At 31.0% G+C, this 27,200-nt stretch overlaps 1 pseudogene across 1 annotated transcript; it reads right to left on the minus strand.

The window, feature by feature from the left end:
* Positions 1-23,724: 23,724 nt before the first annotated feature.
* On the minus strand, positions 23,725-24,984 carry LOC149561239 (putative xyloglucan endotransglucosylase/hydrolase protein 6; annotated as a pseudogene). The gene is made up of 4 exons (XR_016364239.1): positions 24,783-24,984; positions 24,595-24,695; positions 24,192-24,379; positions 23,725-24,097 (listed from the first exon to the last, which is right to left on the minus strand). The product of XR_016364239.1 is annotated as a putative xyloglucan endotransglucosylase/hydrolase protein 6 (transcript).
* Between the last annotated feature and the right edge of the window lie 2,216 nt (positions 24,985-27,200).

Below are 27,200 nucleotides of genomic sequence, written 5' to 3' on the forward strand. Positions count from 1 at the left end.
ATTAATCTTCTCTAACCTTTAGTAACTTAGTTGTAGAAACTTAAAGCATAAATAAAATAACATGAACACAAATGACACTAAGACTTAATGTGGAAACCAAATTTGGAAAAGCTACCATGCAACTAGTTAGAATATTTTTCACTCTTCTGAATTGAGCCCTAATAGGAGATAGCCTTATTAAAGGTTACAAAAAATACTATTAAGTATGACCTTGTTAGACAATTTAGATCACCCAGATAGGAGTGGTCTAGTTAGAGGTCTTCAAACACTTCAATCTTGAAATGTCACCTTGCTAAAAGATTTAAAATATCACAATTAAGTCAACTCTATTAAGATATTTATTTACTTCTATAATGGTTTGAAGGTAACAAAAATTTTGAATTGATTTAAAAATTAACTATATTTGTAGATTCAAATCTCTCTTCTAACTTGATCTCTAGGTCCTTATTGATCAAAATATTCTTTGCAGCTTATCTTCTACACTTTCCTACTCTTCTTTTTCCTTCACTCGTATATCCATCTTAATCCATATTCCACTTTTATAACTTATCCTCACAACTTGACCCTTTTTATATATCATAAGCTTTTCTAAGTTGGCATGAATACCCTTTCAACTAATCAATAAATATCAAGATAGTCAGCCTCAAGAATTTAATTATTAGACAATTGTATTCTATTGACACTCAATCAATACTAATATTGGAAGCTTGGTTAATACTAAGTCCTTTGATTCCCAACCACTTTCTTAACACTATAGAAGGTTATCCTTCATTAATTGATTTCTCAGTCAACACTAAAATGTCATCATTATCTAACTTCTTGGTTAACACTAAAATATACATTGTAACACTATAAATATTCATTGCTTGATTAATACTAACATTCGTGTAACATCAATGGAAGCATACAATTGAAAAAAAAATACAAAAATTTTCCTCTTTGGCATTGATGGCATCACAACATGTCAACATACAATGATAAGAGTATGAAAAATAATATCCTTAGTTTCATTCTTATTCTCATCCATACCAACTCCCTCTCTAGTTCTCCTTAGATTTGTCTCAGTTGCTTCCACATGAATTCTGCCTCTTACATTTTCCATTTCTAAATACTTTCCTTCTAAGATATAAAATTCTCCCTCTTTCTATTTTGCATCTAGTCTTCCTTATTGAAACTAAATTCTCCCTCTTTGACATCAAATGTCGAATGATACAAACTTTTAAGTTACTATGTACCTTTCATATTGATTCATATGCGATATGCTTTGCATTTCACACCTAAAGTGTGACAATATGCATCAACTTGATAGATCTTCAATGCAATTGGTTGATTCCTCACTATTGTTTTCTTTAGTGAACATAAAATAGTTATATAACCCCTATTTTAATTCTTAGATACACAAATACATCCTTAGGTAAAGCCTTAGTGAATATATCTTGTGTATGCTCCTTGGTGTTCACATATTCTAATCTCGCCTCTTTGTCTTGAACCAATCCCCTTAGGAAATGATACTTGATTGTAGTGTATTTTGGCTATGTGTGCATGACTATGTTTTTGGATATATTGATTGTACTTATTTTATCAAAATAGATAACTATTGGTTCCTTTATTCTTGATAGTAATTGCTTGATCCATATTCTGTTAGAACAATTGACTATTCCAGCAACATACTCTGCCTCTACTATTGATTGAGAAATACAATTGTGCTTCTTTCTTGTCCAAGATACTAATCTCTTTCCAAGAAAAAATGATCTGCCACTAGTGTTTTTTATGTCATTAATGTTTCTTGCCTAATATGCATTAGTAAAGGTTCTTAACACAAGATTTCCTCCTTTCTTCTACCATAAACCATATTCTTCAGCCCCTTGTAGGTACTCAAAATATTTTTTATTGTTGTTATGTGATTTTCTTTAGGGTTTGTAGAAAACGTTGCAACTATGCCAACTTCAATGATATTGGGTCTAGTGTGTACTAGATATTGAATTTTCTCAATCATTGATCTATAGGTAATCTGATTTACCTCTTTTAAATCATCATTCTTTGAAAGTTTATGTCTAGTCGACATAGGTGTTCCAACTAGTTTGAAATCTTCCATTCCAAATTCCTGCAATATTTCTCTGATGTACTTTGACTACGTAATATTTATGCCATCCTTCATTTGATGAACTTGTAGACTAACAAAGAATTTTATCTCTCCAAACATAGACATTTCAAATTCTTTCATCTTTTCTCCAAAAAATCATTTTCATAACATCTCATGTCCTCCAAATATGATATCATCCACCAATATTTCTCCATAAAATATATTTTCATGTGGTCCTTCCTTAATATAAAAAATACTATTATCATTTGTCTTTTAAAAACCAATTCTTAACAGATATCCATGCAACATTTCATACCATGCTCTAGCAGCTTTCTTTAGTCCATATATAGAGCTTTTTGAAGTTTACATAAGATGTCACTTTTTATTGGATCAATAAAACCCTAAAGTTTTTCAATGTAGACTTCTCCTTCCAAGACTCTATTTAAGAAATTTTATTTTACATCCGTCTGATATACATTGAATCCCTTTTGTGTTGCATATGCTACAAGTATTCTAAATCCTTCAAGTCTTACAATAGGAGAAATGTTTCTCCATAGTCAATACCTTAGATTCTTAAGAATAACCTTTTCATACTAGCATTTCCTTGTTCTTGCTACTTCTCCTTTCTCAATCAACTTATTGATAAATAATCATTTTCTACCCATCATATTCTTATCCTTAGGCCTAAGTACAAGAGGTCAGCTTTTCTTTCTTTTCTATTTGCTCAATTTTTTCATTCATTTCCTCTATGCAACCTTCATTTTCTAATGCATCTAATACAAATCTAGGTTCAAATTTACTGAGGAAACATGTACATTTTAATTTTTTCCTTGTCTATATGCCTTCTATCTCTTCTCCAATTATTTGTTCAGGTGCATGATGTCTTCTCTCATATTTTTCAAGTCTTGGATTTTTCTTTCTTGACTCTAAACTTGGTTCACTTGATTCTCCATGATCTTCTACCTTATTCTCGAGATCCTCTAGCTTATGTGGTTGTAACTTAGGTTAACTGCATGTGACTCAGGTTGCACTACCTATGACTTGGGTTGCACTGCTTATGATTTGTATGCCTTACTATTATTGGAGTAACCTAGGAAGATACCTTCATCACTTTTTACATCAAGATTTCCTTTCCCTACATCTTTCAAGATATAGCATCTTCTTCTAAATATTATGAGATAACAAACATTAGGCTCATACCCATACCGTAATTCATAAGTTGTTTTTCTTGTACCTTTGTTCTATTAAACTTTATTAAGTGTATGAATTGTTGTGTTGATTCCTTCTCTCCAATATTTTGGTGCAATATTCTTCTCCATCACTAGTGTTCTTGCACATTCCATGATGGATCTATTTCTTCTTTCTACTATACCATTTTTCTATGGAGTTCTAGGTGTTGATTCATATCTTTTGACTCATTTTTCATTGCAAGACTCATTGAATTAATTTAAGATGATTTCTCCTCCTCTATATGATCTCAAGCATTTCATATTCTCCCCTATTTCTTTCTTAACTCTAGCTAAATATCATTTCAAATTTTAAAAAGCATCAAATTTTTCTTTCAAAAACATTATACTCATCATCTTATAATATTTATCAAAAAATTGAATGAATTATATGTCCCCATAGTAGCTTTCTATACATATTGGCCCATAAAGATATGTACGAACTATTTCCAAAACTTCTTCAGAACAATAAGACTTACTTCTGAACATTTTATACTCATCTTTCCAATTTGACATTGTTTGCACAAGCCCATTTTAGGTTTCTTTAGATAAGGTATGCCTCTTACTCTTCTGTTTTCTCTTATGGAATCTAGGTTATCAAAGTTAGCATGACACATTTTTTATTTTTTTTGCATAGCCAACTTTTGTTGATTTGAGCTAGTAAAAATGTACTTTCAATGAGATCTAGGTAAAACAAGTTCCATTTTGTCTAATTTCTAGTCCCAACTAGATTTCCTTATCCATCCAATATTTTATCTTTGTCATCCATGAATTCCACTTTATACCCTATATTGTTCATCTCTACCAATCTGAGTAGATTATGTCTTAATCCTTCAATGTAGTAGGCATTTTCACATTTGATTCCTTTAGTTAATGTTATCATCCATTTTGATTTTACATAACATGGTTCATTGTTTCCAAATCTAATATTGACACCATCATAATGTTCTTAAAAAATAATTTTGTCAGCATCCATGTGATGGGAACAACAAGTATCTATTATCCATGTACTATTTTTGCCAACATGAGAAATAAGTGTCATCTTTTCATTTTCCTCATTATCAAATTCATCCTTTATAGAAATGTAAGCTACTTATTCATTATCATCACTATCAAAATATTTAACAATGTAAAAAAATTTCTTAGTTTTGTCTTTGTAGTCCTTGTAGTTGTTGAATTCTTTCTTTCCTTTAAACCAGTTAGTTATTTTCTAATATGTATCTTCTTTGTTTGGAAATCTTGTAGCAATATGACCAACATCTTCACATGAAAAACATATCGATCAAATTTTTTCTGTAAATTTTCCTTTCCCTTTTGATACTCTTTTTTCTTTTCATTCAATGACTTCAAGGACTTCATCTGATTAATATTTTTCTTCACAATCAACTTGTTTCCTTTTGATTTTCCCCCTTTTCTACTAAGAGTTAGTTTGGCTTTGAATGCAAATTCAAAGTTGCTAGGATTGGGAGCATAGTTACTAAATTATCCAACTCAAAAGCAATTAATCTTCCAACAAGTGTACCAGGGTTATATTATTTTTAGGATTGCATCTCATCTCTAGCATAAATAGAAAGAGGAGTTCTTAGAAGCTTTGTAACCACTATCTCATTAATAATTATTCCTCTAGCAGCTCTGACTACACTCACACTTACTTTGATTCTTTCACCATAGTGAACGATATTATCATCTTGTTTCATTTTCATTCGATAAAACTTTCCTCTTAAGCTTTATCCCTTGGCTCTTTGCCCATTTTTATCACGTCCATAGACTTTCTATAGTTTTTACCATATTTTAAATGCAGTAGGACAATCTTTAACCTCATCAAATTCAGAATAGTTGAGAAAATAAGGCATGTCAATCATCATTATATTGTGATCCTTTTCCTCTTTCATATTTTCAAGGGTCATAGGTTTGGGTGGTGGCATATATATTTTTTCCAAGTAGAATAAAGAAACATCTCAAATGCATGATAGATATAGCTTCATTAACATCTACCATGTTAAAAATTTATCTCTGTTAAGCTTGGGAATCTCCCTTCTCTATGAAATCTTGATCTTTATCTTAGGCCCTTGAAACCTTTCATGTAAGCACAAAATGCTTTGATGCTAATTGTTGTAAATGAAGAAAGTAATTGAGAGGGAAGGGGTGAATTATTTTTAAAAAAAACAATAATTCCCTATCTTTAGATGTCAAAACAAACTTTTCTCTAATAATACAATACTGTCTAGCTTAGTTATAACTAAGATATTACTGTCACCCAGTTAACAAAGCAATCTTGTGATTATTAATCTATTTTAAACTTTAGTAACTTAGTTCCAAAAACTTAAAGCCTAAAGAAAATAACATTAACACAAATGACACCAAGATTTAATGTGGAAACACAATTTGGGAAAACTACCATGCAACTAGTTACAAGCCAACCCTATGAAAGGTTACAATACATACTACTAAGTATGACCTTGTTAGAGGATTTAGATCACCTTGTTAGGAGTAGCTTGGTTAGAGGTCTTCAAATAATTCAATCTTGAAATGTCACCTTGCTAGAAGATTTACAATATGACAATTAAGTGAACTCTATTAAGAGATTTCTTTACTATAACAATGGTTAGATGGTAAAAACAATTTTTAGCTGATTTAAGAAGCAACTACCTTTGTATATTTAGATCTCTATTCTTCCTCGACCTCTAGATCCTTACTGATTAGAATATTCTTTGCAGCTTATCTTCCACACTTTCCTTCTTTACTTTTTCTTCTCTCACATATCCATCTTAATCTATATTCCACTTGTGTATCTTGTCCTCACGACTTGAACTTTCTTATATATCATAACCTTTGTTAAGTCATCTTGAAAACCCTTTCAACTAATCAATAAAAATACAAATAGTCAATCTAAATCATTTAATTATTAGACAATTGTACTTTGTTGACACTCATTCAATACTAAAATTGCATGCTCACTTAATACCTATGAGACCTTTAATATCTAACCACTTGTTTAACACTGCAAGTAAGATATCCTTCATCAACTAATAGCTCAATTAATAGTGAAATGTTTTCATTACCTGATTTCTCAGTGAACACTAAAATATGCATGGTTAACACTATAAATTTTCATTAATTAGTTAATACTTACATTTGTATAACACCAATGATAACATACAATTGAAGAATTGTTTCTAACAATTTTGTATTAGAAAAGTACTCCTTAGGTTTCAACATGATTTTTTATTTTTTTGGGTATACTAGTTATTGACCCTTCAAGAAACCTAGTGATCCAAACCATAAACACATCTTTAAATAGAGTAAAATCCCCATTTCTTCCTTTCTTATCTCAGATGCTACACCACATCTAAATGGGTAATGGGTTTCCTTGGTGATTAGTAGTAGTTAGCCTACAAAAATTCCTGAATTGTTCATCATTTTGAAATAGAGACAAGTAGCATAGTAGAGAATTATTTTTGGAAGTCTTGGTGGTCTTCCACATAGCTAAATATATATGAAGTGTCCTCTTAATTTTACTGAAAAAATCAAAATCTATGTAAAAATGAGGGTTTTCAATCATGATAGACATGTACATGTAATCAAGGATAATAGACTCATTCACATCATCTGCAAACAAGTGAGACCATCCTCGATAGTCATTTTTTTAAAAATCCATAAACCTGTCTACAGAATGAGGACCCATGTGTTTGAATGGCATGAACCTATTATTCTAACATCTATTCATGAAATTTGTAATTTTGGTGAGCCTAAATCTCATTATTCTCTCATAGTCAATTTTGAATTGATATGTGTCTATTTTGGTTATGGCTTGATTTCTTAAACCAAAACATTGTTCAATGAAAGACCTAGTTATGATGACTACAACCATACCATCTAGTTTCCCAATTGTTCTTATGGCAATTTTATAATGCTTTGCTAAAATGTCAATGAGTTCAATATCCATATACACATTCAAAATTATAATTTTTCCTAGGTCTAGCTTCCTTTTAATCTTTATTTTAATAAAAATACCAAAATATAATATTTTTCGTATTTATATCCATCATATTTATAAGAAAATAAAGACATGGTCCCAATAGTAGAGGAGTTGAAAAATAACTCTAACTGTGTTCCTCCAATAGTTTTTTTCTATGTTTTCTCCTTTTTCCTTTTTAACAACAACCTCTTTCTTAAGTGGAACAAGGATGGAACAAGTCACTTCTAGTATCTGTGTTGCTACTATGAGCCTTGGCAAAAGAGTCAATGAAGAAATTATATCTCCGAAGGGTCCAAGCAAAAGAACAAGAAAGAGTTCAAGGAAGAAAGCCCTTAAAGATGTTGTTGCTTCGGCTGCTAATTCCATCTAGGATACCATTGTGATAGGTAAAGAGGCTATCAAGATGATTATGAAGCTGCAATAGCTGCCTAGGTTTTTTGTTCTTTGGTTTTGTCCTATTGTGGTCCTATTTTCTGGATGTGGTACTTGGTACTGGTTTTTGGTCCTGTTTACTGGGTTTTAGTCTAAACATTTTTAGTGGTTCCAGGTCCCTATAAAACCTTGGTTCTCTTTTTTTGGACTATGTTTGTGGTTTCAAGTCCCTCTAAAACCTAATTTTTTGTTGACTTCAGGACTTCTTTCCTGGTGGTTTTATTTCTTTATCTTCTCTCTAGTTGTTAAAGGGTTTTGGGGGCCCTTCAAAACCTTCTTTTACCTTAATCTAAAAAACAACCTCTTTCTTAACACTAACATATTTCTTAGGTGCCATTTGAGAGGAAGCTCAAATTCAAGAAGAAAAATCAATTTATGGCTTTTCAAAGCTCACAAACATAACCTCATGACTCACTTGCTTGTTCGCCAAATCCTTCTGCAACATAAAATGGTATTTTGCAGTGAACAATTTCTTACCTTTAATAAAAAAATTTCCTATATTTCTTCTTCATGGTCACTTTCTGTGAGTATGTGTGATCTCACAATAAATCTCTACTTCGTGGACTTTTCATCTTAATCATTTGAAAAAGAAAAAAATTGCTACTTTGTAGGGTTACTTCTATGTATCACAAAAATTTGAAAAAAAAAAATCCATTTCATGGGAACTCCTAATATCTTCTTCCAAAATGGAAAAAATATTCTTATTAGGGTATTCATTAAGGAAATTTTGAAAATTTATGGTCCAATTTGGCATGGAAAGTTTTAGACGCTACCATAGTGAATGCAAGATGAAAAAATAAGATTTGAATCTCCCTCAGTGTAGACCTTTGTAATGGTTGTGCCTCACCCATATTTTTGTACTTACAAGAATGGAAGAAGATTTATAAGCTTTTAGATTACCCTAATGGTCTCTGATAAAACTCCAACACCTGATATCCCTTAGCTACCTTGTGAGACACCATCCAAGTTAACTTTCATATATTCTCTTCTAGGTGAATGCTAGATGATTTCATTGCAAAACATAATATTTTCCTAATATGCAACTAAATTAGCACAAAAAGGAATGGGAATAATGTTTTTCCATGATTTTGTTACCGAACTTTGAAAATTTTACATTAGTAAATTTATATTATTATTAAAGTATTTATTACATGACTTTTTTAATACTACTAAATCAAATGTTAAATATGTTTCTAACCACACAATTGATGTATGATTAAATTAACCATTAAATATGTGACTAACCTCATGATTAAGTTAACTAATAAACGAACCACTAAATATGTGTCTAGCCCCATGACTAAATATACTACTAAATTAGTTGCTAAATCAATTACTAAATATATTACTAAATGTACCACTAAATATACTACTAAATTAATGATCAATATTAGTGATCAAATAAAAGACTAAAATTGTTTAGTGGTAAGTGTAGTAGTGTTAAAACTGACAAAATATTAACTACTATTAGTCACATCACTAGTTTTATAATTTAGTTATATACAAATTTTAGTTGCTTTTTAGTCACATATTGTTGTTTGTGTACTAGTGATAGGATGAAGACTTCACATCCATTATAGGTTTATTTGTGGAGTCTTACATTTTATATTTGGGAGACATTATTGATAAAATCTTTTTTTATCTTTTGTGAAGTTGATCCTTCTTTGGTAGCTACGAGGGAACATATTGACCCTTATCTTTACTCTCTACTCGACCATTCTTTTAGATTTCACTTGATACTAGGTACTTTGATACAATATATAAGACCCATCATGCATTTTCATCTATCCTTGTAAGCTAATGTTTATTGCCCTATTTTATACTTAATTATGGTGTTGATGCAACTAATTAAAAATAGTTACACTTTACTTAAGTTTACTTAGAATAATCCATACACATATTAGTTGTCATATGATTTTTTATTTCCTTTTAGCACATGGTCTTGGAGAAATCCATTTGAGGTGGAGTTGATTTTCAACTCATAAATATTTATGTCTGAGATCTAGTTTTACTTCTCTTATGACAATATAACCAATTTACTATTTCACATACAATTTTGTAATTTGGAAGATGATCCACTAGTGGTAGATATATGACTACACCTTATCTAGTTGATAGGTTATCTCAGGATATCTCTTGGTTATTTTGTATTTCCTTTATACTCAAAAACATCTATTTTAATCTTTATGGCCATTTTATTGGTGAATTGTTGATCATTATTTTCCTATCTCTGTAATGCAATCAATTGAAATTCTATATCTTAGAATTTCATTATTTTTCTTAGGTAAATTCTTATTTAGAATCAAAGACACATCAAAGTTCAATATTCAAGTCCTCTTAAAAATTTAGTCTTACCTCTTGACTAATAGTTTTTTCTTTTCCTCTATTTTTGTCAACCTGTATAAATTATTTTAATTTTAAATTTGGTACACATTCTATAAAAAAAATTCATTTCTATGTTTTTATAGTGTGAATTATTGTTATAATCACTTGATTTTGTAATCATGCAATTCCAATTCATCACATCTCAATGCATCATTTCCTTCCACAAAGTATCATTTCCATTACTTGTAATCTTTTTTGAAATTCCTATTTTATTGATTAGCAATTTGATTCTTGGATCAAAGTAAATTCATTTTCATTTATTCTAATTAAATATTTATAATGTATGTTTTATTTTGGATATATATATATAGACAGGGATTTATTCCTTGGTAATAAATATAAGTAAATAAGTTGTGACTGATGTTTTGTCTTTTAAGTTTGTTCTCTTCTTCCATTTTCTTGTACATCATGTCTCCTTTCTCGCTTTTGAAAAATCTATTATTTACAATTCTACTATTAGTTTTTCTTATGAATTTGGATTATAGAATGTCCAATTGATCTATTAATACATTTGCATTCACTTCCAATTTTTCTTCTAAAAAATAATCCAACAAAAAGGTATTTTTGTGGGGTTTATCCTCTTTTCCTTTCATCTCCATTTTCATCCACATTACGACATAAATTATCTTTCCTTTGGTCTTAGCATGAGTATCTAAATATTTTGACATGTTTTAAAAACATAAATTATCTTTCCTTCTAGTCTTAGCATGAGTATATGAATATTTTGACATGTTTTAAAAATATATATATGAATATGTTGAAGTATCCTTTGCCTTCTATATTTTATGTTTACTTCTCTTTCTATTCTCGTATATTTTCCTTCAAATTTGGGATTTTCCTAAGTATAAATTATATTTATACCTTGACTTTGTCGTATTTTCTAAATCATTTTCTCTTCCTCATCATGATTTACTTATTGATCAATTATTTATATTTTATATTTTTAAATTGATCACTTCATTATTTTCATTTATTAGTCTTTCTAATGTGGAGTATCTTATGATCCAATTACAATCCAAAAGATATTATGGTTTTAATGGGCTGGATTTGGTTGGCTATTAGATTGATTGGGATAATTTTGGTAAAATTATTTCTACATTTTAACCTCAATTCCTCTTTATCCATTTTCCAATTTTCTTTGTATGCTCAGTTCCCCCCTGAAAAAATTTCTATCACGTTATGAATTTCTAAGAATTCTTTCTGATTAATTCTTTTTTGGGAGATATTTACTTTATAAAATACTAGCTAATTATATTGTATATCTTTTTTTTAATTATTTAACTTTTAATTTGAGAATATATTTCTTTGTTATTGGTTTTGGTATATATTGAATCAAATTTTATTAGCATAGACAAATTCTAGTAGATATGGTTTAATCCATGATATTACCTCATAAGAGAACAATATTTTTCTTATATTTTCTTTAGATTTTGTTTGCCCCTTCTTAATATACAAATTTTATTAAATAATTTATTAAATTTTATTGAAAATATTTTAAAATTACGTTAAAAAATGTAACACATTAATGAGAGTGCACAATTAGTCTCATGGAATATATATGTATCGTTTACATCAAAAGAAAATTAGTTGTATAGATACTATGATCAATCTATAAATATAAGGTGTAAAAAAAATTACCCTCGGTTGAGGGTATACATAGAGTGCAAAAAATATATATAAAAATCGACTATAATAGTTAAGATAGATCCACATTTTTTTAGTCAGCCATGTCAATCCATGCTATCCAACCAAGGTGGCTTTAATCCGTATTCAATTCTTGTAACAATTCTTAGGGAGTATGAAAGGCTATGCAACATGGATCTGCTCGTTTGCTATGTTTGATTTTGGAATAATGGACTCTGCAAATAAGAATCATTTTATTCTTCTAGTTTTTTATTCCAAATTTAAGACAAAATGGAAAAAGTTGATCGAAAATTGGGTACCCTCTATCATTTGCTTCTTCCAATTAAACCCATGGGATAAATCTCAAGTGAAGATCCTTGAAGTTCCACCCTATAAGAATTATTCAAACTTTTCTCTAGCCAATTTGATGGTTACTATCACCTGCATCATAACATCTTGATAGACGAGTCTCCTAAAAGATTTACTACGAAATCTCGTCTTCTCACAAAAACACCATGTTATACATTCAGATAAGCCACAGATCCTCACTAAATAAAGTAGACAAAAAAATAAATTATATTTTTTTTGAGAGCAGTCTCGTTTCTTATAAACATAAGACTTCAAGTTAGCAAGTATGTATTCAAACACCAAAACTCCAGAAGTCGGAGTTGGTAATGGACCTGCAGCTTATTCAGTTAGCATGTTTGTGAGCCCAACCAACAACAAACCAGAGACCCCACCTACCACATGGGTCCCAAACTAATGATACTTGTATTAATCATGAGTCCAAATAGTGACCATACTTATCTATCTAAAAGGCAAAAAAATAATTCATGTTTGATTAATTCTGGAACTTTACAGTATGAAAATATAGGTTGATCCCGGCCAGGTATGAATTTTGTTTTTGTTTACAAAGCCATAGACTCCAAAAGAAACATTTCCTCTTGGGCTCAATCATATTAGCCCAAAGGCTTCTGAGGTAAGGGTGTCAAGAAGAGGGATCAGAAATGGGAGCCCAATAGGAAGAGAGATTTACAATGATCTCGAAATTATCTCTGATTTAGGAGTACTAGATAAACATGGCTTTGATGCTAGACGTGGGCGATCCATGAACCCTTCAGAACTAGACAAATTTGCACAACAAAAAAGAACAAGGCTTGGAAAGTCCAAGGGAGACACAAGAGGACTTAAGGATGGAGTACGTTCTGGCTTGGGTGGAAGGAATGTAAAACTTTGAGTGAATTTCCTCCCATGGATTAAGACACTCATCTTTGATAATGTCTCCAAAATTAAAGACGCCATTGTCAATCCAATATTTAATGAATATTCGTGTAGCAGTGCCCATAGATTCCCCTTATGTTCTAGGTTCCACACCAAATGGACCTTTTTCCACACCATCCATGATAGAGAAGAGAGACCTGATTATGCTTAACCACCCACTCATCCACTCCCATACCTTGAAAATGGCCTTTAAAGACGAGATATTATACCAGTCTGATAAGGAAAAGATTAGCAAGGTCAGTTATACGAAGATAGGACCACTAGTGTCTCTGTTTCGGAAGCTATCTGGCAATGTTATCTCAAACAAACATTTTACACTGTTCCTCTCCTTCTAGAGCATTTTAAATTCATTTAGCATACGGTGAAATAAGATGCAATGCTATATCATTCAATTCAACCCTCCCTTTCATTTATTCCTAATGGATTTAGCATATTTATTAAGTAGTCTATTCTTTAAACATTTGCTATCTACTAATGAAAATCTTCAATTGTTTTTAGATGTGGTAGAACTAGTAATTAGTAAAAAAAAATGGTTGAAGAGAAATAGACATTGTAGAAATATAAAAACAAAATTGACAAATCTTAACCTTCCTAACTAAAACATCAAAGTGTTTATTTGACTTGTTAAGATTTTTTTCAATCTTTTAGTATCTATATTTCCACATTTATTTAGTTTTCTGTAATGCAAAAAGAATTCTATTGAATACAACAAAATAATCTTTAAATTATACTATAATTCTTTGTTCACAATAATCATTATTATGTGTTACATTCAAATATACTCAAACATGAGACTGCCCATATAAGGAATTGCCAATTTACCATTGTGATGTAAGCTCTTGTCTAAATATATTATAATTCTTTAATATAAACATTTTCATTATGTAAAGAATCAAACAAATCCAATTTAATAAGATAAAATTAATTTTTATTTTTCATTTCTTTTCTGTTGAAAGGATTTTTCATCACACCATGTAGTTTATATTGAATCTCTTCAATTAAAAATAAACAACTGACTATATCCATTACATAAAATTTGTGAAAAACATGATCCTGTTCTCAAAACATATATAAGAACCAAAGTTCATCTATATAAAACATTTATAAACTTTTCAATTTCTCGAACCGATCAAAAACCATTGCCATTTCCTCTTCATTTTCACTAAACACCAAAATAACAAATAACAATAAAAATGTATCTTTAAAATAATTTGATTTAAAATAAGTGTCCCACCTCTCGGTACTGAAGCTTGTAGTTTAACCTACGCGGAACCAACACTCTCTCTCAATTATTTATGCTTCAGCACCTGGGCCCAATAATCCAGCTATTGTGTTTAACGAAGTGTTGTAGTTTAGCGTCTGTATGGATCCGAATCCTGCCGCCATCGAAACATTTTTAAGTATACTTTGCATTTTCACCATGATAGTGTTGGCCCAGATTGAAAAACAAGATAAAATATGTAGGAAGTGGAAACCATTTATTATTTGATGTTCATTCACATAAACAGAACAATAAAGCAAATTTATAAAAGAGACGGCAATAACAGTTATAAATTGTTATACAAAACTGTCAGAACTAAAAACAAATTATAAGAAATACACTAATACAAAAGAAAATCTAATCTAATATTTAAAATGTAAGAAACCTGAAGATTAATATTAACATCCCCCCTTAATCTAAAGGGATTAAACCAAGCATTCATCTAAACTTTTCAAACTTTTCTTTTACATGATGCTGAATCAAATGATACTTCGATGTGTTTGGTGTGATCATGAAATATTGGATTTTTAACCATTTTGATAGCAGATTGATTGTCAATGAGGAGGGGTGTTGAGAAAACCTGTGGTGTTTGCAAGTTTTCAAGAATCCTTCTAAGCTATAAAATTTTTCGAGTTGCTTCAGATGCTGCAATATATTCAGCTTCAGAAGAAGAGACAATTGGGACTGATTATTTTTTAGATTTCCAAGAAATTGCACCAGACCCAGGGTGCATTAAAAAATCAATAGTAGATTTACCATCTGTTGAGTACCTTGCATAATCTGAATTTGAATATCCAATCAAAGAAAACTCTTTTGTTCTAGAGTATTTCAGCCCATAATGTTGAGTGCCTTTTAGATATCGAAGAATTCTTTTAGCAGTTGACCAATGAGCTTGGCGGGGTTGTTGCATAAAATTTGAAAGAACTCCAACAGAAAAAGAAATATCCAGACGAGTGGTTGTGGCATAGATCAAACTACCAACAAGTTTCCTATATAAAGTTGCATCAACCAATGTTGAGGAGTCATCTAATGTGAGTTTGATATTTTTCTCCATAGGAGTACTAAGTGGTTTGCAATCAGCCATGCCAAACTTCTGCAAAAGATCACCAATGTATTTTTGTTGGGTAATAAAAATAGAATAAGGCTTTTGAATCATCTCAATACCTAAATAGTAATGAAGATGACCTAAATCAGTCATATTAAAACCCTGCTTCAATTGTTGTTTTGCATCTTGAATAGTATTTTCATCACTACTGGTGATAAATAAGTCATCCACATAAACAACAAGATAGATAATAATGTTATCAGTCTTTTTAACAAAAAGTGTTGCATCATCAAACTCAAAATGTTGGAAATTCAACTTCAATAGATGCTCAGTAAGTTTTTTGTACCAAGCCCGAGGAGCTTGTTTCAAACCATATAAAGATTTATTGATCTTGCATACCATTGCTAACATACCCTTTAAGTTGAGTCATATAGACAGTTTCTTTGAGATCACCCTTTAAGAATATAGTTTTGACATCTATTTGGTGAATTTTCCACCCATTTTGAGCTGCAGAACTTAACAAAACACTGATGGTGGTCCATTTTGCTATAGGTGCAAATGTTTCAATAAAATCTATTCCCTCTTTTTGAGAATATCCTTTTGCAACAAGTCAAGTTTTATGTTTTTCAAGAGTGCTATCTACTTTATATTTATTTCTAAAAATTCACTTGCAACCAATAGGCTTACAACCAAGTGGTGGATCAATCAACTCCCATGTGCCATTCTTTATTAAGGCATCATACTCATCCTGCATAGCCTGCCTCCAAACTTCACTATCTTTAGCTTCAATATAGGAAGTTGGTTCAAAGTCACTTGCAAGATTGAGTTCATCAATAGACTCTATATTATCTACAACATTGGATTGAGTTGCTAGCCTCACATTGTAAGAACTTCTTGTACCTATTTTTCCTATTTCATCAGGTCTTAAGTCTTTTAGATTTTGTTGGAGTTGTTTTTCCCACTTATGAGAAGATTTTGATTGCACAAAATAAGTTGTAGTAGTTTCCAATGGTTCAAAAATTTTAGGCTCATTGGTTGATGGAGTTTCTTCTTATTCATTCATAGATCGATCAGCTTGATTTTGAGGTACAGATGCAACATGTGAATCCATTAAAGGTGAGGCTAAATAAGTTGGGTCCCCCACAGAATGTATAATCTCATAGGAATTCTCTTTCCAAGGAGAAGATTTTGATAATTCTTCTAGATGTGGATATTCAATATCTTCAACATTTTTAGAAGTTTCACAAAATGCTACATCACATGTAATGATGAGATTTTTATTAGCTTCATCATACAACCTATAGGCTTTAGAGGATTCAGAATATCCAAGAAAGATGCATTTATAAACTATGATGTTGCAACTGACTTCTTTTGTCTTTAGGAATTAAAGCATAGCAAGTGGACCCAAACATTCTAAGATGTTGAATAGAAGGAGGATATCCGAACCAAACCTCATATGGAATTTTTTGGTGAAGTGCCGATGATGGAGACCTATTATGAAGATAAACTGCAGTTCTTGCTACTTCAACCCAAAAATACAACTTGATTCCCTTAAAGTATAACATTGCTCTAACCATATTCATGATGGTTCTATTCATTCGTTCAACAACTCCATTTTGTTGAGGAGTACTTGGTACAATGAGATGATGTTGAATCCCATGTTTACATAGATAATCTTTAAAAATGAGAGAAGTAAATTCTCCACCATTGTCTATTCAGAGAGTACCAATTTTACATTGAGCCTGATTTTCAATCATAACATGAAATCTTTTAAAAGTTTCAAAAGCTTCTAATTTTTGTTGCAAGAAATAAATCTAAGTCATACAACTGTAATCATCAATGAACAACATAAAATACTTAGATCCTCCCATAGAATTTATTGGTAAAGGCCCACATAAATCTGAATGGATAAACTATAATTTTCTTTGTGCCCTCCAATTGGATCAAGGGAAAGAATTTCTATGTTGCTTGGCAAGAATGCATGCTTCACACTTTTCAACACATTTAGGAAAAATAGGTAAGCCATCAACACCATTATTTTTCATGATATGAATTTTATCATAACATATATGACCTAATCTTGCATGCCACAACATAGTAGTAGATAGATTACCTTCCTCTATAAGATATGCAAAAAATTTAGAAAGAGCAGGAGTGTCATTTAATTTTAATAATCTTCCATCCTCACTTCCAGTCAACACAATTTGATTATTATATTGTTTTCTTACAACAACCTGAGCATCTTTTAATAGAATAGAGTAACCTTGTTGGAAAATCAATATGAGAGATAGTAAATTGTGTTGTAATTGAGGAATAAATAAAACATCATGAAGCACAAAATCAGGAAGATTGGGCAACTTAAATTGAATTGTTCCTTTTCCAATAGGTTTGAGATTTGATTTATCAGCTAAGTAAATTGCACCACAATCACTTTTATTAAATTCTTCAAAGTAGTCACGTCTAAATGTCATGTGTTGTGTGGCTCCAGTATCTAAAATCCAAGTATCATACCATGAGAAAGTAGATGCACATTCTAAAATAGTAAGAACATATTGATCACCATCACTATCACAAGCAAATTGAGCTGCACCTAAAATTTTATCATCTGAAGGTTTATCATTATTATAAACTTTGGTTTTATCTTTTTTCTTAAAAGAGTTTCCTCTAAAACTTTCTATCTTTTGCCAAGAGAGTTTGCATTCATGTGCGTCATGACTACCTTTTCTACCACATGTTTTACAATATAAAAATTGCCTATCATTTTGATTATCAATTTTCTTCCATTGACTTCTACCTTTTCCTCTATCATTATGATCACCTCTTGAAGCTATTTTATTTATAGGATTTTCTTGATAAGCAAGACAAACATTTTCATTCGGATTATCTATTTTCCTTCCAAATGCTCTCTCACGCTTTGCTAACTTTTCAACCAATAGATCAAAAGTAATGGTTTTTAATTGGTTTCTTGCCTAAAGAGACTCTAGATATGTGAAATGTGTTGGAAGAAGTGCTTTGATAAAAGGTGTGAGATAAATATCAACTTTTCCACCTGCAGCATCAACCTCTTGTTTTATAGCTCTAATTTTTGAAACTAGACTTATAACATCACCATTTTTCAATTCAAGATTGAATAGTTTTAATTGCAATTGAATAAACTCTAACTTTGAATGAAAATCAAATAAAATTTTCAATTTAACAAGGGCATCCCAGACAAGTGTGCATCCTTGTATATGTCAATACACTTCTCCATTAACAGAAGCCCTTATCAAAGCTAAAGCTTTTGAATTTTTATATAACCATATTTCTTTTTCTTTAGCATCAGTTGGTTCTACAGGCTGAGTATTTCCATCACATATTTTGAACCATAAATAATTAAATATAAGTGTATTTTCCATTTTTCTATGCCATTCCATCCAATTATCTTTTCTAGATAATGTTTCCCTAATTAATGAAACAATACATTACATTGTGAATACAGAAAGAAACACAATTTGCACAGATTGTAAATGATTATTGAAATTTTCTTACCAAAATTTAGCAATGTAATCAATTTGTAAGAACTTTATCAAAATTAAATCAATTGCACCAAAATCTGCTTTCTTTTATTTTGCTTCATCAAAACACTCCAGTCTTCAGAAGCTTTGCACATAGATTAATTCCAATGCTCTGATACCACTGTTGGCTCGGATTGAAAAACAAGATAAAATATGTAGAAAGCAGAAACCATTTATTATTTGATGTTAATTCACACAAATAGAACAATAAAGAAAATTTATAAAAGAGACGGCAATAACAGTTATAAACTGTTATACAAAACTACCGGAACTAAAAATAAACTATAACAAATAAACTAATACAAAAGAAAATCTAATCTAATATTTAGAATGTAAGAAACCTGAAGATTAATATTAACAAACAACAAATCACATCAAGATTGAGTAGACAAAAATTACTAGAACATGATAGTTTCTAGGCCGGATTATTGCTAGAAGATAATCCTAATGCAGAGGGCTTCACACTTGGTGCCAAAAGAGATGTCCTAATAATTGGGTGGAAAACAACACCATTAGTTGCAGTGTCTCTATGGACATGTAGTTGAATGTGTGATGACTTTCTAATTTAAAGGCTTAGTCATTATAATATGAATGAAACCATCTTGGTTTCCAAGTTTGTATTCTTTTGTTTGGTTTGGTGGTTTTGTGGAAGAAAAAGAATTCCTTATGTCTCTCTCACAATTATATTGTTGTGCTTAGTGGTTTCTTATACCTATTTAAATTTGGGATAGGCTAATCTCCAAATAAATTGTACTATAGACAAAACAAAGTCAAACTTTTTTTTTTCTATATTCACAAAAATGTAGCAATTTTTTCTAATTTTTTGTTGTTTTGGACTACAAACTATGCAAAGATCAAGTGCTAAAATTTTTAGAAAAATCTATAATGTTTTCAATTTTTTGAAAATTGGTCAACTGTACAATTTATCTGGAGGATAGCCCCATCCTTTAAAATTTTGTGGAGTTTCAAAACTATAGCTATTAAATTTGTGAGATATTATATTGTGAGAGCATGAGTGTTTGCTAATCTAGTCTTGACATGCATCTATGAGATTCGAGAGTGCTAATTATAGGATATAGGTGTCATTTAAATAAAATTATATTTCTATGGTTTATATGTCATGGATTGTTTTTTATTAAGGTTTCAAACAATTTTTTTTATAGGTATAGAAATACTAAAAAATTTACATATAGAGTTAAACATCAAAGCCCTTGGCACAAAAAGCTTACAACCAAGAACACTAGACAAAACCCTATTCAAGGACTATAACATGAATGATAGTAAAAAAACTATAGAGTGAATTTCATAACCTTTATGGGTGTTCACACAATCATTTTTGCTCATGCCATTAAATATTTTATACACACAACCACATAGAGGTTATAAAATCCAACAAAAAATAAACAATTCTAGAACTTTTAGGAATGTCCATGCCTTTTCCAAAGTCTATAATTTTTCCACAAACTAGAAGAAAGCTAGTAAATTTTGAATTAGTCCTTAATACCTTTCAAGGTTTTCCTCTACTTATAGAATACCAAACTTTAGGAATATGGTTAGGCCACCCATTGTGGCACAATATTTTTGTTGGATTTTGTGATTACAACTATCATGTTGGCCATATATGAGAAATCTACAAGCATTTATAATGCACACAAACCATATTACAAAGTAGTAGAATAAATTATAACTACATATTACTATTAGGTGTAATAAGAAGTCAAAACTTTCACATATATTCCAATAAGGCATATGAAAGGGTGGATTCAATATTAGTGAGGAGATAACTATTAGGCATTAATTCTGATTCTTTACAAGGCATATAGGCTTGGTTTGGTTTATAGTGCACAGAATTTGGATTCGTGGTGGGATGACTAGTTCCGAAGAATAAGCTAAAAGTCATGTAGATCAAATTAGTGATGGTTGTAGTATGAAGTGCATATGGGTTGTGCCTGACACTCCCAAAAGTATTTTTTTAGGTTTGACATATTGATGAACAATGTATCTAAAGAATATTCCTAGAACTAGTGAGCACAACAACTAGGTACCCATGTGACAGTAGATGGATTATTTTTATATGGATTCAATAATTATTATGTAGGAGCAATATTTCTATGAAGTTTGAAGGATTTGTGGTAGTCCAAAACCACTTGTTTCGGTGAAAAACCTAAAAGTCTGTTGAAGGGTTTGTGGTAAGCCAATAAAAAACACCAAAAGCATAATAAGGAAAACCAAATGTTTTTTATAAATTGGTACCTAAGACTACTTGATGGTAGGAGCCATTCTATTTGAATTTCTTCTATAATTTCTCCTATATACAAATTCTCTAGTGGTAGAAATTAAGAAAGGGTTTTGGAACAACTAATATCTTCACCTCGTGTCAGCTAAAACCAAACTGGTGTTCTATTCAATGGTTATTGTTGACTAAGCATATTTGTTGTGCACATTCCCTATTCTCCAGCCAACAAGTTGATGATTACAACTTCAGTGCTGTCAACAGAATTCGATAGACTACTTCTTCCTAGGCTGTCAACAAAATTCGATAGACTACTTCTTCCTGGGCTTCCCTCTACCCACGTGGATGGAAGATAGTTAACTGTTTGTTTCAGCTAGTAATCTAGAAATTTCTACTAACATAGTGGCATTGAGAGTTCTTGATAAATAGATAGAAATTGTAACACATTGTGTACAGTCAGATTAATAAAATACCTTAATTATCTGCTGTCACCATTTTCTTGGTTCTAATTTCTAATAGAATGCTTTGAAATTGCTGCGTATAAATACACTCAATGCCCAATCATATAAGATGTGCAATTATATACGAGGAAGATGTTTCTTTAAACACAAGGGATTGAGGGAGATGAGCTTCAGTTATCAAGCTTGGTATCAGGCCAGATTATTACTGAAAGAATTTCAGCATGAAGAGTGTTATAGTCTTGAGGCCAATGGAGATGCCCTTATAACTGTGTGGAAAACGGCCCCTGTAGTTTCTTTATTGACTTGCCGTTGAATGTCTACTGACGATAACGTAAGCGCTTGTGCACTCTATTACTACTAAGAGCATTTTGGTCTTAACATGTCTGTTACGTTCTTTTCCTGGTTCTGTGACAACTTTTTAAAATCACGTTAAAAAAATTCTAAACGCCATATAGCATTCGCTGAAGTAGCGACGAGGCTTAGAAACCTCGTAAGTATTGTAATTACATTAGTTATAATTGTGTGACTTTTGAAGTTGGTAAGCAATTCATATATATTGCTCGAGATTCAAAATTTTGTGTATTTATTTAGTGAAATTATCTTAAAGATTTACTGGTTTATTTGTTTGTTAGTGTTGTTATAATTCGTATTCGTATTTTTATTTATTATTTATTTTATTTAAATTTTTATTTAATTTTTAATATGTCAAAATTTAGTTTTACAATTTTTAAAAAAAGTAAAATAACATATTAATATTATCGTAAAGATTTCTGGTTTATTTGTCTGTTAGTGTTGTTATAATTTGTATTTGTATTTTTATTTTTTATTTATTTATTATTTTTTTATTATTATTATTATTTTTTTAATGTCAAAATTTAGTTTTACAAGTTTTTTAAAAATAAAATAATTTATTAATTTATTGAAATCTATTTTATAGGGAGAATATTATATTTCTTCATTTTGATTATGGATGCATTGTATGATTGTTATGTTCTCATGATGTAATTATTGTTATTATTAAATTTTGTAATTGTCAATGAATTCCCTCTTCATGACTTCAACCATCTATAAATTAGTATAAAAAATATTTAACCCTTCAAATAAGTGAAGAAAATAGTTTAATGCATTAAATGTAGTGCTTAACTTAGTACATGTATTAGGCATCAAAGATGGAGCAAGGTTCTACTTACATCTACCAACAATGAGTAATTAGGTTTATTGTAAAATTATTACTTACTTCTCTTATATTTTGTACTATCTTGTGCCCATCACTTTTTCTTTTCTACTATTCCTTGGATGTAAGCAGATTTGGTGCACATAATTTGTGTGTTCAAAATATAGATACATTAATAGAGGTCAAACTTTAGAATAGCTTTAAGTCAAGAACTACATTTTTCTAAAAGAATCAACATTGAAAAGAAAAGTAATTGAAAATAAATGATACAAAATAATAATAAAACAATATAATTGACCCTATAAAAAAAATTAATCACTAATTATGTACCAACCCTCAGCAAGAGTTCTCTACCACGACCATGAACTAATAATAGCCTATTGTAGACCTTAAACCTCACAAATTGGGAATCTTTCATAAAAGTTGACTGGATTCAGTTTCGCTGCCTTGTCACATCATCCATATCAAATTATATCACAGATTGAAGAAAAACAATGCATAATATTTAGATATAAACTATATTGGCCAAACCTTACAGAGATTATCGGAGATCTTTACTAGTATAGTAATTTTTACATCATATATCACATAATAATGGATTGCTTATTATAAGCGCATGATCACTCGGCTTTTTCCTTTACTTATCCATGGCTGATAAGTAGGAGATAATTTCCACAGCAAGTCAAATTGTGATGTGAATATCAGGATTTAACTGTGTGATTTTGAGTCAAACTCGATGACCCGTGTTTCATGAGTAGTGATTCAACATGAATCCATCTCTCATGAGAATAAATGGAACATTTAGCACTCATTGGATCTAGGTGATGCTCACAAGGGTGAAGCACCGGGACTTCCCGGGAGGTCACCCATCCCAGTACTACTCCAACCTGAGCGAGCTTAACTACAGAGTTTCTTCCATAGCTTTTTTCTTTAGCTATCCATCTCTTGTGTAGGGCAATGGGAGGAGAGAGGTCTTGTTTTAAATGTTCAAAGACCAGCAGTACATCGGGACGTATCAGTACAATAGTCATAAATCATGTAATTGACCCTTACCCACCTGTACAACAGCTTTTGAAAAGGACTTAGTTGCATGTAGGTCGTCCCTTCCCACCAATTGCTACGATTGGATGCACAACTTGCATTGACAGGGACTCTGCATGAATCGATGGTGAAATCCTTGTAGTAAGCGTGGAAAGGAGCTTTGCTCCAATCTATCTTCTCTAGCCCTCCCCTTGTTGCCCAACCGTCGCCATTCCACTGTGTAGAGTATATTCGCATGCTCTGGTTGGAAGGGTATGGGACACCTAATTTTACCCCATTGTTCTTGAACACACGTATGGGCACTTCATCCACAGAGAATCTGCAGGCATTGTGAAAACAAAAATTTCAAACAATCGAAGAATAAGTGTAGTTTAGAAGTGAACAGTGGATGTAGATGGAACGAGGAGGCTTACACTATATGATGGTGATTCCAAAGGATTGAATATGTGTGGAAATCGTGAGAAGGGTCGAACCAGAGATGAACCCTTCGCTCTCTCTCACCCTTTCCTTTAGCAAACACATTTGTCTGGACGGTCTAAGGCTGGCCTGATCTGTTTCCTAATAACTCGAAGTCAATTTCAACTCCACCTTTGGAGCTCAACTGCAGGCGCATTTAGTCCCATACAAATCATTAATAATCAGTCTGTAATAAACCCATAACGATTTTATAGGATTTTGCAAGCTAATGTTGAGGGTTTTTTAATTTAAAAAACTGCTAGGACAATCATGGCCACAACATACTCAAAACCACTTTGGAAACTAGCACAGAAATGGGGCAAAACTTAAAAATAAATGCCAAAGTTTTGAATATAATACATAAAACGTAGTCACCGTCCCAGCCGAATCGTCTGCAACAAGCTTAATCTTTGCACTTACAAGCCCAAACATGTACTCGTGCTTAGAAGAAAAACCGGCTCCTGTGCATACATCTGATTTCGTAAGAACATCAAAGCTAAAATAGTCTCCTCTTCTCAGAAAGACAGTGTCACTCATAAAACACATACCTCCATATCTATCAAGTGTAAGCTGAACGGAATTGTGATCAGCCATTCTTCTCACACGGTCCTTCGCCGATGTAACCTCAAATTCTTCAGAAAAGGACACTAGCTGAGCAGTAATAGAGAAAGCTAAACAAAAACCTAGTAGTAGGAGAATTAAAAAACAGGCTCTTATAAAATAATCCATGCAGTTCTCAAGAGAATTAATAATCAAATGGTAGTTCAGATAGAGCACATACAAAGAAGAAGAAAGGTGGTTCACTATATAAGCGGACTTGTCCGCCACTTATAGCTGATTCTTCAATGAAACTCTATTACCTCTAATTGTTTGGCGTACGTTAAAAAACAAAACAGGGTGCGTTTATATTTAGGAATTGAATTCAACACGGAGGGCCTACTCTACGCTTCATATGAAACCCGTGATTCAATTCATCTTGTAAAGGAACGGAATTAGTGACGTTGTCTGGTACAGTGCCAGTGCGTTTGAATTTAGTTACTTTGGGTAGATTGATGCAGACTGAATACCTACAAGGCTTTGCAGGGACAGGAAAAGCTTCCGCCTACCCGTCAGTGTCCTGCTATAGAGGTTATTTCATTTTTTACGGGCATTTATTTATTCCTTATTTTCATTTTTAACGTCAAATGTAACGTGTATACAACATTCATTGTTACATTTTATAAAGTCAATGAAGACATTCTTAAGTTAAAATTCATTTGTAACATTTTATACAAAATTATATCTAATATATTTATAAAATGAAAGTAATGTATAATGTTAGTAAATTGATTGATTTTTAAAATTAGATTATATTTTCTTTGTTTAATTGAATAGATTTATAATAAAAATACTTTGTTACACTTGAAATTATTTTATTTAAATTATTTTTAAAGATATTTCTTTCGGAAGTTGTGTATATAGTAAATAAATGTTTGTTACATATCTATTTTGTTCTCTCATTTATTTTTTCATTTTTATTTTCTTTACTAATTTGTTATTGATTAATTAGTTTTTTGTGCATTGATATATTGAATTGTAGATAATTTTTATAAATCATAAGTGTTTGATGTAATATTTGTTATATTTATTTTGCTTAAAATAAATTTATTTAATTAATTTTTTGAAGATATTTTTATTTTGGTTGCAGCATGAAAGTGTGATGTTATGCATATAATCAATTAATGATCGACAAATATTATTTAACTATTTCTTACTTTCATTTATTTATTTATTTACTATTTGCTAAATTATTAAGACATTGATTAATTAGCTTTGTGAATATTGATATGTTCAATTGTAGATATAAATTTATTCTATTTTTAATTGTTTGATGCAATATTTATTATAATTAATTCATTTTAAATAAATTTGTTTGAAAATTTTGAAGATAGTTTTTTCCTATTGATAGAATGAAAGTTATGTATGCACATAACCAATTGATATTTAACACATTCACATAAATATTTCTTACCCTCTCCTTTTTTTCTACATTTATTTTCTTCACTAATTTGTTAACATGTTTTCTATATTCCAAAAGATATCCAGGGTACAACGGCTAGAGGAAGAGGATAAAAATGTGACATTCTTCTACTGATTGACCTTGAGAAGGAAAAAGAGAAACACTATCAACATGTTGTTGGATGATAATGATCAAGAAATCATTGAAGTGGAACAAATAGAAGATAAAGTCAACTCCTACTTCCATGAAATGTACAACTCTCTGGTTACCTCGGCTAACAATATTTTGCAAAATGATATACTGAGATCATTTCAACCTATGATTAATAACCAAATGAATGAGGAAGTAATGAGTAAGGTGAAGGAGGAGGAATTTAGAATGGTTTTTTTCAGTATGAATCAGTATAAAGCCCCCGGGCCTAATGGCTTCCCTCCTACTTTTTTTAGGAATTCTGGGACATTGTCAAATATGACATCATTCACATTTTTGGAGACTTCATAAGAATGGGAAAGTTTCTAAAGGAACTAAACAAGACCTTCATTATTCTCATCGCCAAGACTGAGGACCCCCAAAGACTAGGAGACTTCAGACCCATCAGCCTTTACAACACTGCTTATAAGGTTCTAGCTAAGGTTATAGTGAATCACATTAAGTCCCTCCTAGATAACTTCCTTGGCACATACCAGAATGGGTTTGTGCCCGAGAGTCAAATTCTCGACATTGTTATAACCACCCATGAGGTGATTCTTTCGATGGAAAAGTCTAAGATCCTAGGTATGCCCCTTAAACTGGACATTTGCAAATCCTATGATAAAGTCAGGCAGGATTTTCTCTATGCTATTCTTGCCAGACTTGGCTTCAATAAGAAGGTTAGTAGGATTATTAAAAATGTTGTTACCTCTATTACATTCCCAGTGCTTGTTAATGGAACCCCTAAGAACTTATTTTCCTCCTCCCAGGAATTGCA

Source organism: Cupressus sempervirens, chromosome 4 (genome assembly GCF_028749045.1).
Source record: "Cupressus sempervirens isolate cs-2001-9-10 chromosome 4, ASM2874904v1, whole genome shotgun sequence".
NCBI classification, from domain to species: domain Eukaryota; kingdom Viridiplantae; phylum Streptophyta; class Pinopsida; order Cupressales; family Cupressaceae; genus Cupressus; species Cupressus sempervirens.